The 15,238-nt window shown below is 56.2% G+C and overlaps 2 long non-coding RNA genes across 2 annotated transcripts; both read left to right on the top strand.

Moving 5' to 3' along the window:
• Positions 1 to 639: 639 nt before the first annotated feature.
• LOC138061501 (uncharacterized) lies at positions 640 to 7,236 on the top strand. The gene is made up of 2 exons (XR_011135301.1): positions 640 to 1,320; positions 6,940 to 7,236. It is a non-coding gene; the product is annotated as an uncharacterized lncRNA (long non-coding RNA).
• Positions 7,237 to 8,012: 776 nt separating this feature from the next.
• LOC138061499 (uncharacterized) lies at positions 8,013 to 14,609 on the top strand. The gene is made up of 2 exons (XR_011135299.1): positions 8,013 to 8,693; positions 14,313 to 14,609. It is a non-coding gene; the product is annotated as an uncharacterized lncRNA (long non-coding RNA).
• Positions 14,610 to 15,238: the final 629 nt, after the last annotated feature.

Genomic DNA, 15,238 nt, shown 5'->3' with positions numbered 1-15,238 from the left:
TACTTCCTGTCCTTGGTAGGAGCTGCCGAGACGAGTGAGCCTTCAGCTGTTGGGAAGAAGACCAGAAGAGCTGTGCGTACTTCAGTGCTCTGCGGGGAGAGCGGGCAGGTCATGGCTCGAGCCACATGGCACAGCTTGTCATCTGAGGAAGAAGATGCTACTCGGAGAGCTCTCAAAGGGAGACCTGTGAGTAGGCGCTGGGTGGGTGCGGGTGGCCACGCCTGCTAGGTGGCAGTGCGTTGGCGCTGCGGACTCCTGGGGTGGGGGGGTGCTGGCACGCACACAGCCTCTGCCAGCTTGTGGCTCCTGGTGGATGGTCAGGGCGTGTCCTGAGCAATGCCCTGAGGAAGCAGGGAGGGGTGTTGCCATGCTGGGAGGGTCTGTGTTGGAAAAATGAGGAGGGCTCTGGCCTTCCTGACCGGTGGGGCTCCTATTTCCGCCTCCCACTGACACCAGTCCCCAGGAAAACCTTCAGCTTGTCTTGGAGCCAACTGTCCCAGTGTGCACCTGCGTGGCTGGGGATTCGCTCTGCTAATGCCGCCGCCGCCGAACTGTGGGCACCGAGTCACAATTCCCGCCTCTTTCTGTTGTGTGCTGAATCTTGTTCTGTAATGCATGTCTTCCCTCCTGTAGGAAGAAGAATGTCTATCAAGCAGCAAGCTGCGAAGCTGGCAAGAGGCTGCTCATCAGGAACTTGAGAGTCCTGAAGGCAACCGGAGTGAGCCGCCACTTGAGGCCCAAGACACTGACAAGCAAGGTGCGTACAAGCCTGGACTAGAGTGCCCTAAGGCTCTGTGTTGCCTGCCAGGACTGCAGGCACTGCTCTGCTTCCTTCTGAGGGCTCGCCTTTGCTCTAGTTCAGAAATGCTTTGCAGGAGGCTCCAAGAGAGGAGCTGTAGCCTGACGGAGCTGTGGCTGCTTTGCTGGCTCCTCCCGTCACAGTAGCTGAGGGGAAGCAGTGGGGAGGGCTGGAGGCTGTGCGCTGACCTGAGTTGAGGAGCAAGGTTAAGCAGCAGCCAGAGGAGGTTTCCACAGGCTAATGTCTCTAAGCCAGTGGTGAGCGTCAGTCATACTCTCCGCAGGAAGTCTTTGTAGCCTAGGGACAAAGTCTCGCTTTGCTTTCCACACCGCCTTGCCAAGGGAGCGCTACAGGCTTGGAAGTTACTCAGGGATGGCTGTTTGTTTCTTGCTGCAGAAAGCAGTAGGGAGGATTCTTCGAGAGAGCTGTGTCTCTGTCCTGAGACAAGCAAATGCTTCTCTTCAGGAGCCTGCGAAGGAGACAGCGACGCTGACCTGAAAGAGAGCAGAAGATTTTGGCAGGTATGACAGCAGCCTCCTGCTATGTCTCAGAAAGATAGCAGCTGTCGTGCTGTGACGTGGTTGAGCTGTATCTGTTAACCGGGTCCAGCTGAGTTTCTTCTCTTTGTCCTGAGCCTTTCCTGCCTCACCATCACTCCCCACGCTGCCCACACGCTTGCTGCACTCCTGCAGCTTTCTGCTAGGAGGGCTTTATTCGCAAAGCACCCAAGCGTCTGAGTGTCCAGAAGCGCAGCTGCTTGACTGGGGCAGCCACAGGCCTCTCTCCTTGGTGAGCATGTAGCCATTTGTGGGTTAGTTTCTTCCTGGAGGAGCTCCAAGAGTAGCTTAGAGAAGATCGTGCTTGTTGAAAGGGGCGGGTGCCCTGGTGACAAAGGATACAGAGAAGGCAGAGTTATTGAATGCCTTCTTTGCTTCTGTCTTCACTGCTAAGGCCAGTCCTGAGGAATTCCAGACCTTGGAGACAAGAGAGGAAGGCTGGAGAAAGGAAGACTCTCCCTTGGTTGAGGAGGATCGGGTTAGAGATCTTTTGTCCAAACTTGACATCCACAAATCCATGGGCCCCGATGGGATGCACCCACGAGTGCTGAGGGAGCTGGCGGATGTTATCGCTAGGCCTCTCTCCATCATCTTTGAAAGGTCCTGGAGATCAGGAGAGGTGCCTGAGGACTGGAAGAAAGCCAATGTCACGCCAGTCTTCCAAAAGGGCAAGAAGGAGGAGCCAGGAAACTACAGGCCTGTCAGCCTCACCTCCATCCCGGGAAAGGTGATGGAACAGCTCATCCTGGAGGTCATCACTAAGCATCTGGAGGACAAGAAGGTGATCAGGAGTAGTCAGCATGGATTCACCAAAGGGGAATCGTGCTTGACCAATCTGATAGCCTTCTATGACAGAATGACTGGCTGGGTAGATGAGGGCAGAGCAGTGGATGTTGTCTTTCTGGACTTCAGCAAGGCTTTTGACACTGTCTCCCATCACATCCTCCTAGGTAAGCTCAGGAAGTGTGGGCTAGATGAGTGGACGGTGAGGTGGCTTGAGAACTGGCTGGATGGCCGAGCTCAGAGGGTTGTGGTGAATGGCGCAGAGTCAAGTTGGAGGCCTGTGGCTAGTGGTGTCCCCCAGGGGTCAGTCCTGGGTCCAGTCTTGTTCAATATATTCATCAATGACCTGGAGGAAGGGACAGAGTGCACCCTCAGCAAGTTTGCTGATGATACTAAACTGGGGGGAGTGGCTGACACACCAGAAGACTGTGCTGCCATTCAGAGGGACCTGGACAGGCTGGAGAGGTGGGCGGAGAGGAACCTCATGAAGTTCAACAAAGGCAAGTGCAAGGTCCTGCACCTAGGCAGGAATAATCCCATGCACCAGTACAGGCTGGGGACTGACCTGTTGGAAAGTAGCTCTGCCGAGAAGGACCTGGGAGTGCTGGTGGACAACAAGTTAAACATGAGCCAGCAGTGTGCCCTTGTGGCCAAGAAGGCCAATGGGATCCTAGGGTGCGTTAGGCAGAGTGTTGCCAGCAGGTCGAGGGAGGTGATCCTGCCCCTCTATTCAGCCCTGGTGAGGCCTCACCTGGAGTACTGTGTCCAGTTCTGGGCTCCCCAGTACAAGAGAGACATGGCACTCCTGGAGAGAGTCCAGCGGAGGGCTACCAAGATGATTAGAGGGCTGGAGCATCTCTCCTATGAAGAAAGACTGCAAGAGCTGGGCCTGTTCAGCCTGGAGAAGAGAAGATTGAGAGGGGATCTCATCAACGTGTACAAGTATCTGAAGGGGGAGTGTCAAGAGGATGAGGCCAGCCTCTTCTCCGTGGTGCCCAGCAACAGGACAAGAGGCAATGGGCAGAAACTGAACCACAGGAAGTTCCATCTGAACCTGAGAAAAAACTTCTTGACTGTGAGGGTGACAGAGCATTGGAACAGGTTGCCCAGAGGGGTGGAGGAGTCTCCTTCGCTGGAGATATTCAAAACCCGTCTGGATGTGATCCTGGGCAATATGCTCTAGGTGACCCTGCTTGAGCAGGGAGGTTGGACGATATGATCTCCAGAGGTCCCTTCCAACCTAAACGATTCTGTGATTCTGTGTTGCCCAGTTGGCCTCAGCGGGGCTCATGACGTGCTGCCTGGCTCCGTCCCTTGGAAGAGCCTCTCGGAAAGCATTGAAGAAGGTGGTGGGGAGACATCCCGAGAGTCAAGGATGAGCCTTCTGTTGTCTTGACAGGCAACCTGTCAAGGTCCGAAAGAGTGACCGAGGGAGGAGGACAAGTTGAGGCCGTTGCCTGGGTCTGTGCGTGGCTTACAACTCACGCCCCACTTTGCATGCGGCTGGCAGCCTCCCTCAGTACTGCCTCAGAGCTGCAAAGGAACCTGGGAAAATTCAGAGCCCAGCTGTGTGCTGAGCCAGGAAGAAGTCTAACGCTCGGAGGCTTGAAAGCACTACCGTGTGTGCTGAAGAAGCTTGTGGAAGCGTCTTTGTCTCTTTCCTCCTCCCTCCTACCCTGCTCATGCTGTGGGCGATCTGTTTTACAGCTTCACCAGCCAGCTGGTGAGGTGACTTGGCGAGATGCACATTGTCCCTTCCTGAGCACCGAGTGCAACAGTCGGCGTGACCCGCATTTGCAGGCCTCTTCCAGCTGCAAAGACAACCTCCGGAGACTAAAGAGAGGAGGCGATGGCGAAGTAGCTGGGCCATCGGGGTGAGAAAACCTGAGTTTCCACCAGGTGGCTCGCGCAGAGTGCTAGCTGCAGCTGCCTCAGCACGCAGGTGCGGGAGAGCAATTTGTGGCAAAGACAGACAACCTAAAACGTGGTGTCAGCTTTCAGAAAAGGCTTGGGCCACAGGTGGCAAAAGGAAAGGATGGCCCTGAACTGCCAGGGCAGTTGAAGAACTGCAGAGCTCTTGAAGAAGACAAAGCCCTGCCCCAGCAGGCGGAGTGAGAGCAGGTGTGCCTGGCACTCTTAGGGGGCTCTTGGCCTCCCATACTTAGCCTGAGTCCATTAGCTGCACTACATGTCTCCATGGTCCCTGTGGCTGCTTTCTCATGTGGTGAGCAGCGAAACACGGAGCATTCCTGAGCCGGATTGTGCCAGCGCTCAGCTGTTCATGGGTTAGTTTCCTCCTGCAGGAGCTCCAAGGTTAGCTTAGAGGCAAGCCTGCTGCTGCCCGCTTGTCATTAGCGGGGCGTGTTAAGTGCTGCCCAGCTCCATCCTGCGGAACAGCTTCTCAGAAAGTATGGCAAGAGCTGAGCGCTCGAGGAACAAAGATTTCTTGTCTTCCTGCTCACAGAACTAGCATTCTTCACATCAGCGCTGGAAAAGGTGCAAAGGAGCCGGAGATGACAGGGAGGGGTGTCATGAGAGCAGGCAGCACGCATGGCAGAAGAGTCCAGAGCAAAGAGACCTGTCCAATATCTTAGCCTCCTCCACCTCCTCTCTCCGTTTTGTTCCCCCTTCACTCATCGTTCCCTCGTGGTTTCTGGCCCCGAAGTCTTTCAATGCACGAGTACCTAATGAAGTCCGGAGTGCGCTGCTAGGGAGCCCACTAACAGAAGGCCATGAGGGTAAGCAACTCTATCGTGTCTTTCTTCTGCCAAGAGCCGTTATTGATTCCTTTGGGAAGCATTTGGTATGCAGCACATGAGACGGCGCTGAGCCGCAGGCTGTGGGCCAGGCGGAGGGAGCAGCTCCCTGCCAGAGGAGCCACGCGAGCTGGCAGCGTGGCGGGAGAAAGCAGCCTGAGGGAAGCTGAATTCCCAGGGTTGGACGGAGCGTGTTGTCGGGCTTGTCTTGACAAAGTTGCCAAAGATGCTGTTGAGAGGGTTGGATGCACCTTGGACGAAGTTGCAGCTTCTTGGATTGAACAGAATTGCTTTTCTGAAATGCTGCAGGTGCCCCTTGAGACAACTGCAGGCATGCCAGACACCTTTGTCAAGCCAGGCGTTCAGCATGGGAACTCTGGGCGCCAGAAGCCACAAGGTTGCCCTCATTGCACCCATGCCACAACGTTGCTGCTGGATCCCGAGAGGGTAGCATGCATGCAAGCAAGGGGTAGCATCCCAAATGCCATTTCCAGAGTTCAGCAGCTCCATTCAGGACTGTGTGGGTATGCTGCAATTGTTGTCAGCGATAGTCGTGGAACGCCGAAGAAGCTTGAAGAAGAAAGGCATGCAGAGGCAAGCTCCTTGAAGAAGCCTTCACAAGAAAGCACTGTGGCGAGTGGGCCAGTGGATTTCCTCTTAAATCAGCACGGTCAACGTCAGAGCGCCGTTGCTTGAGGAGGGAATTGAGGGAGGTGGGACACAAAAGAGCCCAGGCGCAGAGGTGGGAAGGAGATCTCTCCGGGGCAGGACTTGCGAAGGCCAGAAGGAAGGAAAATTCCTGCTAGACAACTAGAGAAGAGTCAACCAAGAACAAAGCTCCCACCTCTGAGCGTCCCGGGAATGGTCATGCCTTCAGAGGCAGAAGGCCCATCTGAAGAGGAACTGTCACGTACTCTCCTGCAGTCTGTCCTCGGAGGCTCTGCGTAAGATGCTCAGAGCGCGCCAGAAGGCTTTCAGAAGCCCTTGTATTACCCCTCGGCAAGCACATCAAGACCTTATAGCTCAGTGCTGGGAGCCCTAGCTCAGCGGAGGCCAAGGAGCATCTCACATGCTGAGATGCCTTGCCCTGCATGGACCAGCAGCTTTCCAGAGAGCCCGTCCCTGCAGCGGCTCCAAAGCCCCCTTCCCAGAGAGGAGCCCGGCGGAGACGCATGCATGTAAAGCTTGTGGCGGGCAAGCTGGGGCAAGGTGAGTGGTGAGGGAGGTGTGTGACTCGAGGCTCCAGTTGTTCTTCTGAGACGGGTGCTGAGAAGTAGCAGCCAGCAAGAGGAGGGAGGGAGATTGCTCAGACTCTTGAACAATCTGCGGGGAGAAGAACATGAAGGGAAGCACATGGCAGAGGGCTGTGCTCCCCCTCACTCCAGCTGCCTTTGGTGGGCAAGGGCAAGGGCAGCGTCTGGTGCCCGTGCCCTGTCCCACCATGGCCCCCTCTCAGCCGCAGGGCTTGCTGATGGTGCTGATGGTGTGGGTCAGCAGAGAACAGCAGAGATGTGAGTGCTTGGGCAGCTGTGGGGAAGCTGTTAGCAGCTGTTTACATGCCTACAGCACTGCTGGGCCTTGCTGTCTTGGCAGAAAGCCACAGGCACCATGGCAAGGCCGTTGCCCAGCAGGGCAACTAAAGGGTGCCCCCAAAGTGCCAGAAGGGAGGGACATTGCTCACCTCCGAGAGTGGCTCCTGCGGGAGCAAAGCGAGAGGCTGAGAGATGGAGAGAGGGAGATGAGGGCCAGGTAAGAGACAAGACAAGTAAGCCTTGCTCCAGGAGTGGGCCTGTGGCCTTTCCGCGTGGTGCTGGCTGGAGCCTTGTGTTCCGGGAAACGCTGCCTAAGTCAAGCGGGTGCAGATGCTGACTGTGCCTCGAGTGGCAGCATGAGTGTGTGGAGCTTGGCCAAGGCAGCTGGGAGGTGCTTGGGGCGCTTGAGGCGGGGCCCCCACAGCAGGATGATGCCAGTGGCAAAAGAGGAAATGGTCTGGGCAAGAGAGCTGCAGGTGCTGTGTTTGAGCCATCTGTGTTTGTCTGTGAAGGTTTCTTGCCATGATTGCGCCGAGGATGGAGAAGCTTGAGGCTCTTGAAGAGGAGAAGGGCCTCCTGCAGCAGGCTGAGCGAGAACAGCAGCAGCTGGGAAAGAAGAAACAGCCAGGCAGCCAGAAGAACAGCTCAAGTCAGCTAAGAGACTGCGTGAGGCTAACACACATCTAGAGGCAGATTTCTCCAGTCATGTCAACAGGAGCCAGCGTGTTTGCTCTCAGCTGTGGAACAGGCGCCTTGTGCTTGCTGGTGACAAAACTGCACCTAAGTCACAGCTGCTGCGTCCTTTGTGAGGCGTTCGTTCAGGCAGACGCTCTTCTGAACGGTTGTTCTGGGCTCTTGCACGTGTGCCCTCCGAGCAGGAAAGAGGGCTTGCTTAGCCCTGTGGCCAACACACTTTGCCACGGAGACCATTCACAGGCGGGAATTGTACTTCCTGTCCTTGGTAGGAGCTGCCGAGACGAGTGAGCCTTCAGCTGTTGGGAAGAAGACCAGAAGAGCTGTGCGTACTTCAGTGCTCTGCGGGGAGAGCGGGCAGGTCATGGCTCGAGCCACATGGCACAGCTTGTCATCTGAGGAAGAAGATGCTACTCGGAGAGCTCTCAAAGGGAGACCTGTGAGTAGGCGCTGGGTGGGTGCGGGTGGCCACGCCTGCTAGGTGGCAGTGCGTTGGCGCTGCGGACTCCTGGGGTGGGGGGGTGCTGGCACGCACACAGCCTCTGCCAGCTTGTGGCTCCTGGTGGATGGTCAGGGCGTGTCCTGAGCAATGCCCTGAGGAAGCAGGGAGGGGTGTTGCCATGCTGGGAGGGTCTGTGTTGGAAAAATGAGGAGGGCTCTGGCCTTCCTGACCGGTGGGGCTCCTATTTCCGCCTCCCACTGACACCAGTCCCCAGGAAAACCTTCAGCTTGTCTTGGAGCCAACTGTCCCAGTGTGCACCTGCGTGGCTGGGGATTCGCTCTGCTAATGCCGCCGCCGCCGAACTGTGGGCACCGAGTCACAATTCCCGCCTCTTTCTGTTGTGTGCTGAATCTTGTTCTGTAATGCATGTCTTCCCTCCTGTAGGAAGAAGAATGTCTATCAAGCAGCAAGCTGCGAAGCTGGCAAGAGGCTGCTCATCAGGAACTTGAGAGTCCTGAAGGCAACCGGAGTGAGCCGCCACTTGAGGCCCAAGACACTGACAAGCAAGGTGCGTACAAGCCTGGACTAGAGTGCCCTAAGGCTCTGTGTTGCCTGCCAGGACTGCAGGCACTGCTCTGCTTCCTTCTGAGGGCTCGCCTTTGCTCTAGTTCAGAAATGCTTTGCAGGAGGCTCCAAGAGAGGAGCTGTAGCCTGACGGAGCTGTGGCTGCTTTGCTGGCTCCTCCCGTCACAGTAGCTGAGGGGAAGCAGTGGGGAGGGCTGGAGGCTGTGCGCTGACCTGAGTTGAGGAGCAAGGTTAAGCAGCAGCCAGAGGAGGTTTCCACAGGCTAATGTCTCTAAGCCAGTGGTGAGCGTCAGTCATACTCTCCGCAGGAAGTCTTTGTAGCCTAGGGACAAAGTCTCGCTTTGCTTTCCACACCGCCTTGCCAAGGGAGCGCTACAGGCTTGGAAGTTACTCAGGGATGGCTGTTTGTTTCTTGCTGCAGAAAGCAGTAGGGAGGATTCTTCGAGAGAGCTGTGTCTCTGTCCTGAGACAAGCAAATGCTTCTCTTCAGGAGCCTGCGAAGGAGACAGCGACGCTGACCTGAAAGAGAGCAGAAGATTTTGGCAGGTATGACAGCAGCCTCCTGCTATGTCTCAGAAAGATAGCAGCTGTCGTGCTGTGACGTGGTTGAGCTGTATCTGTTAACCGGGTCCAGCTGAGTTTCTTCTCTTTGTCCTGAGCCTTTCCTGCCTCACCATCACTCCCCACGCTGCCCACACGCTTGCTGCACTCCTGCAGCTTTCTGCTAGGAGGGCTTTATTCGCAAAGCACCCAAGCGTCTGAGTGTCCAGAAGCGCAGCTGCTTGACTGGGGCAGCCACAGGCCTCTCTCCTTGGTGAGCATGTAGCCATTTGTGGGTTAGTTTCTTCCTGGAGGAGCTCCAAGAGTAGCTTAGAGAAGATCGTGCTTGTTGAAAGGGGCGGGTGCCCTGGTGACAAAGGATACAGAGAAGGCAGAGTTATTGAATGCCTTCTTTGCTTCTGTCTTCACTGCTAAGGCCAGTCCTGAGGAATTCCAGACCTTGGAGACAAGAGAGGAAGGCTGGAGAAAGGAAGACTCTCCCTTGGTTGAGGAGGATCGGGTTAGAGATCTTTTGTCCAAACTTGACATCCACAAATCCATGGGCCCCGATGGGATGCACCCACGAGTGCTGAGGGAGCTGGCGGATGTTATCGCTAGGCCTCTCTCCATCATCTTTGAAAGGTCCTGGAGATCAGGAGAGGTGCCTGAGGACTGGAAGAAAGCCAATGTCACGCCAGTCTTCCAAAAGGGCAAGAAGGAGGAGCCAGGAAACTACAGGCCTGTCAGCCTCACCTCCATCCCGGGAAAGGTGATGGAACAGCTCATCCTGGAGGTCATCACTAAGCATCTGGAGGACAAGAAGGTGATCAGGAGTAGTCAGCATGGATTCACCAAAGGGGAATCGTGCTTGACCAATCTGATAGCCTTCTATGACAGAATGACTGGCTGGGTAGATGAGGGCAGAGCAGTGGATGTTGTCTTTCTGGACTTCAGCAAGGCTTTTGACACTGTCTCCCATCACATCCTCCTAGGTAAGCTCAGGAAGTGTGGGCTAGATGAGTGGACGGTGAGGTGGCTTGAGAACTGGCTGGATGGCCGAGCTCAGAGGGTTGTGGTGAATGGCGCAGAGTCAAGTTGGAGGCCTGTGGCTAGTGGTGTCCCCCAGGGGTCAGTCCTGGGTCCAGTCTTGTTCAATATATTCATCAATGACCTGGAGGAAGGGACAGAGTGCACCCTCAGCAAGTTTGCTGATGATACTAAACTGGGGGGAGTGGCTGACACACCAGAAGACTGTGCTGCCATTCAGAGGGACCTGGACAGGCTGGAGAGGTGGGCGGAGAGGAACCTCATGAAGTTCAACAAAGGCAAGTGCAAGGTCCTGCACCTAGGCAGGAATAATCCCATGCACCAGTACAGGCTGGGGACTGACCTGTTGGAAAGTAGCTCTGCCGAGAAGGACCTGGGAGTGCTGGTGGACAACAAGTTAAACATGAGCCAGCAGTGTGCCCTTGTGGCCAAGAAGGCCAATGGGATCCTAGGGTGCGTTAGGCAGAGTGTTGCCAGCAGGTCGAGGGAGGTGATCCTGCCCCTCTATTCAGCCCTGGTGAGGCCTCACCTGGAGTACTGTGTCCAGTTCTGGGCTCCCCAGTACAAGAGAGACATGGCACTCCTGGAGAGAGTCCAGCGGAGGGCTACCAAGATGATTAGAGGGCTGGAGCATCTCTCCTATGAAGAAAGACTGCAAGAGCTGGGCCTGTTCAGCCTGGAGAAGAGAAGATTGAGAGGGGATCTCATCAACGTGTACAAGTATCTGAAGGGGGAGTGTCAAGAGGATGAGGCCAGCCTCTTCTCCGTGGTGCCCAGCAACAGGACAAGAGGCAATGGGCAGAAACTGAACCACAGGAAGTTCCATCTGAACCTGAGAAAAAACTTCTTGACTGTGAGGGTGACAGAGCATTGGAACAGGTTGCCCAGAGGGGTGGAGGAGTCTCCTTCGCTGGAGATATTCAAAACCCGTCTGGATGTGATCCTGGGCAATATGCTCTAGGTGACCCTGCTTGAGCAGGGAGGTTGGACGATATGATCTCCAGAGGTCCCTTCCAACCTAAACGATTCTGTGATTCTGTGTTGCCCAGTTGGCCTCAGCGGGGCTCATGACGTGCTGCCTGGCTCCGTCCCTTGGAAGAGCCTCTCGGAAAGCATTGAAGAAGGTGGTGGGGAGACATCCCGAGAGTCAAGGATGAGCCTTCTGTTGTCTTGACAGGCAACCTGTCAAGGTCCGAAAGAGTGACCGAGGGAGGAGGACAAGTTGAGGCCGTTGCCTGGGTCTGTGCGTGGCTTACAACTCACGCCCCACTTTGCATGCGGCTGGCAGCCTCCCTCAGTACTGCCTCAGAGCTGCAAAGGAACCTGGGAAAATTCAGAGCCCAGCTGTGTGCTGAGCCAGGAAGAAGTCTAACGCTCGGAGGCTTGAAAGCACTACCGTGTGTGCTGAAGAAGCTTGTGGAAGCGTCTTTGTCTCTTTCCTCCTCCCTCCTACCCTGCTCATGCTGTGGGCGATCTGTTTTACAGCTTCACCAGCCAGCTGGTGAGGTGACTTGGCGAGATGCACATTGTCCCTTCCTGAGCACCGAGTGCAACAGTCGGCGTGACCCGCATTTGCAGGCCTCTTCCAGCTGCAAAGACAACCTCCGGAGACTAAAGAGAGGAGGCGATGGCGAAGTAGCTGGGCCATCGGGGTGAGAAAACCTGAGTTTCCACCAGGTGGCTCGCGCAGAGTGCTAGCTGCAGCTGCCTCAGCACGCAGGTGCGGGAGAGCAATTTGTGGCAAAGACAGACAACCTAAAACGTGGTGTCAGCTTTCAGAAAAGGCTTGGGCCACAGGTGGCAAAAGGAAAGGATGGCCCTGAACTGCCAGGGCAGTTGAAGAACTGCAGAGCTCTTGAAGAAGACAAAGCCCTGCCCCAGCAGGCGGAGTGAGAGCAGGTGTGCCTGGCACTCTTAGGGGGCTCTTGGCCTCCCATACTTAGCCTGAGTCCATTAGCTGCACTACATGTCTCCATGGTCCCTGTGGCTGCTTTCTCATGTGGTGAGCAGCGAAACACGGAGCATTCCTGAGCCGGATTGTGCCAGCGCTCAGCTGTTCATGGGTTAGTTTCCTCCTGCAGGAGCTCCAAGGTTAGCTTAGAGGCAAGCCTGCTGCTGCCCGCTTGTCATTAGCGGGGCGTGTTAAGTGCTGCCCAGCTCCATCCTGCGGAACAGCTTCTCAGAAAGTATGGCAAGAGCTGAGCGCTCGAGGAACAAAGATTTCTTGTCTTCCTGCTCACAGAACTAGCATTCTTCACATCAGCGCTGGAAAAGGTGCAAAGGAGCCGGAGATGACAGGGAGGGGTGTCATGAGAGCAGGCAGCACGCATGGCAGAAGAGTCCAGAGCAAAGAGACCTGTCCAATATCTTAGCCTCCTCCACCTCCTCTCTCCGTTTTGTTCCCCCTTCACTCATCGTTCCCTCGTGGTTTCTGGCCCCGAAGTCTTTCAATGCACGAGTACCTAATGAAGTCCGGAGTGCGCTGCTAGGGAGCCCACTAACAGAAGGCCATGAGGGTAAGCAACTCTATCGTGTCTTTCTTCTGCCAAGAGCCGTTATTGATTCCTTTGGGAAGCATTTGGTATGCAGCACATGAGACGGCGCTGAGCCGCAGGCTGTGGGCCAGGCGGAGGGAGCAGCTCCCTGCCAGAGGAGCCACGCGAGCTGGCAGCGTGGCGGGAGAAAGCAGCCTGAGGGAAGCTGAATTCCCAGGGTTGGACGGAGCGTGTTGTCGGGCTTGTCTTGACAAAGTTGCCAAAGATGCTGTTGAGAGGGTTGGATGCACCTTGGACGAAGTTGCAGCTTCTTGGATTGAACAGAATTGCTTTTCTGAAATGCTGCAGGTGCCCCTTGAGACAACTGCAGGCATGCCAGACACCTTTGTCAAGCCAGGCGTTCAGCATGGGAACTCTGGGCGCCAGAAGCCACAAGGTTGCCCTCATTGCACCCATGCCACAACGTTGCTGCTGGATCCCGAGAGGGTAGCATGCATGCAAGCAAGGGGTAGCATCCCAAATGCCATTTCCAGAGTTCAGCAGCTCCATTCAGGACTACGTGGGTATGCTGCAATTGTTGTCAGCGATAGTCGTGGAACGCCGAAGAAGCTTGAAGAAGAAAGGCATGCAGAGGCAAGCTCCTTGAAGAAGCCTTCACAAGAAAGCACTGTGGCGAGTGGGCCAGTGGATTTCCTCTTAAATCAGCACGGTCAACGTCAGAGCGCCGTTGCTTGAGGAGGGAATTGAGGGAGGTGGGACACAAAAGAGCCCAGGCGCAGAGGTGGGAAGGAGATCTCTCCGGGGCAGGACTTGCGAAGGCCAGAAGGAAGGAAAATTCCTGCTAGACAACTAGAGAAGAGTCAACCAAGAACAAAGCTCCCACCTCTGAGCGTCCCGGGAAAGGTCATGCCTTCAGAGGCAGAAGGCCCATCTGAAGAGGAACTGTCACGTACTCTCCTGCAGTCTGTCCTCGGAGGCTCTGCGTAAGATGCTCAGAGCGCGCCAGAAGGCTTTCAGAAGCCCTTGTATTACCCCTCGGCAAGCACATCAAGACCTTATAGCTCAGTGCTGGGAGCCCTAGCTCAGCGGAGGCCAAGGAGCATCTCACATGCTGAGATGCCTTGCCCTGCATGGACCAGCAGCTTTCCAGAGAGCCCGTCCCTGCAGCGGCTCCAAAGCCCCCTTCCCAGAGAGGAGCCCGGCGGAGACGCATGCATGTAAAGCTTGTGGCGGGCAAGCTGGGGCAAGGTGAGTGGTGAGGGAGGTGTGTGACTCGAGGCTCCAGTTGTTCTTCTGAGACGGGTGCTGAGAAGTAGCAGCCAGCAAGAGGAGGGAGGGAGATTGCTCAGACTCTTGAACAATCTGCGGGGAGAAGAACATGAAGGGAAGCACATGGCAGAGGGCTGTGCTCCCCCTCACTCCAGCTGCCTTTGGTGGGCAAGGGCAAGGGCAGCGTCTGGTGCCCGTGCCCTGTCCCACCATGGCCCCCTCTCAGCCGCAGGGCTTGCTGATGGTGCTGATGGTGTGGGTCAGCAGAGAACAGCAGAGATGTGAGTGCTTGGGCAGCTGTGGGGAAGCTGTTAGCAGCTGTTTACATGCCTACAGCACTGCTGGGCCTTGCTGTCTTGGCAGAAAGCCACAGGCACCATGGCAAGGCCGTTGCCCAGCAGGGCAACTAAAGGGTGCCCCCAAAGTGCCAGAAGGGAGGGACATTGCTCACCTCCGAGAGTGGCTCCTGCGGGAGCAAAGCGAGAGGCTGAGAGATGGAGAGAGGGAGATGAGGGCCAGGTAAGAGACAAGACAAGTAAGCCTTGCTCCAGGAGTGGGCCTGTGGCCTTTCCGCGTGGTGCTGGCTGGAGCTTTGTGTTCCGGGAAACGCTGCCTAAGTCAAGCGGGTGCAGATGCTGACTGTGCCTCGAGTGGCAGCATGAGTGTGTGGAGCTTGGCCAAGGCAGCTGGGAGGTGCTTGGGGCGCTTGAGGCGGGGCCCCCACAGCAGGATGATGCCAGTGGCAAAAGAGGAAATGGTCTGGGCAAGAGAGCTGCAGGTGCTGTGTTTGAGCCATCTGTGTTTGTCTGTGAAGGTTTCTTGCCATGATTGCGCCGAGGATGGAGAAGCTTGAGGCTCTTGAAGAGGAGAAGGGCCTCCTGCAGCAGGCTGAGCGAGAACAGCAGCAGCTGGGAAAGAAGAAACAGCCAGGCAGCCAGAAGAACAGCTCAAGTCAGCTAAGAGACTGCGTGAGGCTAACACACATCTAGAGGCAGATTTCTCCAGTCATGTCAACAGGAGCCAGCGTGTTTGCTCTCAGCTGTGGAACAGGCGCCTTGTGCTTGCTGGTGACAAAACTGCACCTAAGTCACAGCTGCTGCGTCCTTTGTGAGGCGTTCGTTCAGGCAGACGCTCTTCTGAACGGTTGTTCTGGGCTCTTGCACGTGTGCCCTCCGAGCAGGAAAGAGGGCTTGCTTAGCCCTGTGGCCAACACACTTTGCCACGGAGACCATTCACAGGCGGGAATTGTACTTCCTGTCCTTGGTAGGAGCTGCCGAGACGAGTGAGCCTTCAGCTGTTGGGAAGAAGACCAGAAGAGCTGTGCGTACTTCAGTGCTCTGCGGGGAGAGCGGGCAGGTCATGGCTCGAGCCACATGGCACAGCTTGTCATCTGAGGAAGAAGATGCTACTCGGAGAGCTCTCAAAGGGAGACCTGTGAGTAGGCGCTGGGTGGGTGCGGGTGGCCACGCCTGCTAGGTGGCAGTGCGTTGGCGCTGCGGACTCCTGGGGTGGGGGGGTGCTGGCACGCACACAGCCTCTGCCAGCTTGTGACTGCTGGTGGATGGTCAGGGCGTGTCCTGAGCAATGCCCTGAGGAAGCAGGGAGGGGTGTTGCCATGCTGGGAGGGTCTGTGTTGGAAAAATGAGGAGGGCTCTGGCCTTCCTGACCGGTGGGGCTCCTATTTCCGCCTCCCACTGACACCAGTCCCCAGGAAAACCTTCAGCTTGTCTTGGAGCCAAC

The sequence above is a fragment of the Struthio camelus genome, chromosome 18 (genome assembly GCF_040807025.1).
Source record: "Struthio camelus isolate bStrCam1 chromosome 18, bStrCam1.hap1, whole genome shotgun sequence".
Classification (NCBI taxonomy): Eukaryota; Metazoa; Chordata; class Aves; order Struthioniformes; family Struthionidae; genus Struthio; species Struthio camelus.
The sequence above is the reverse complement of the archived record's forward strand: the minus strand, read 5'-3'. Positions and strand labels throughout refer to the sequence as shown.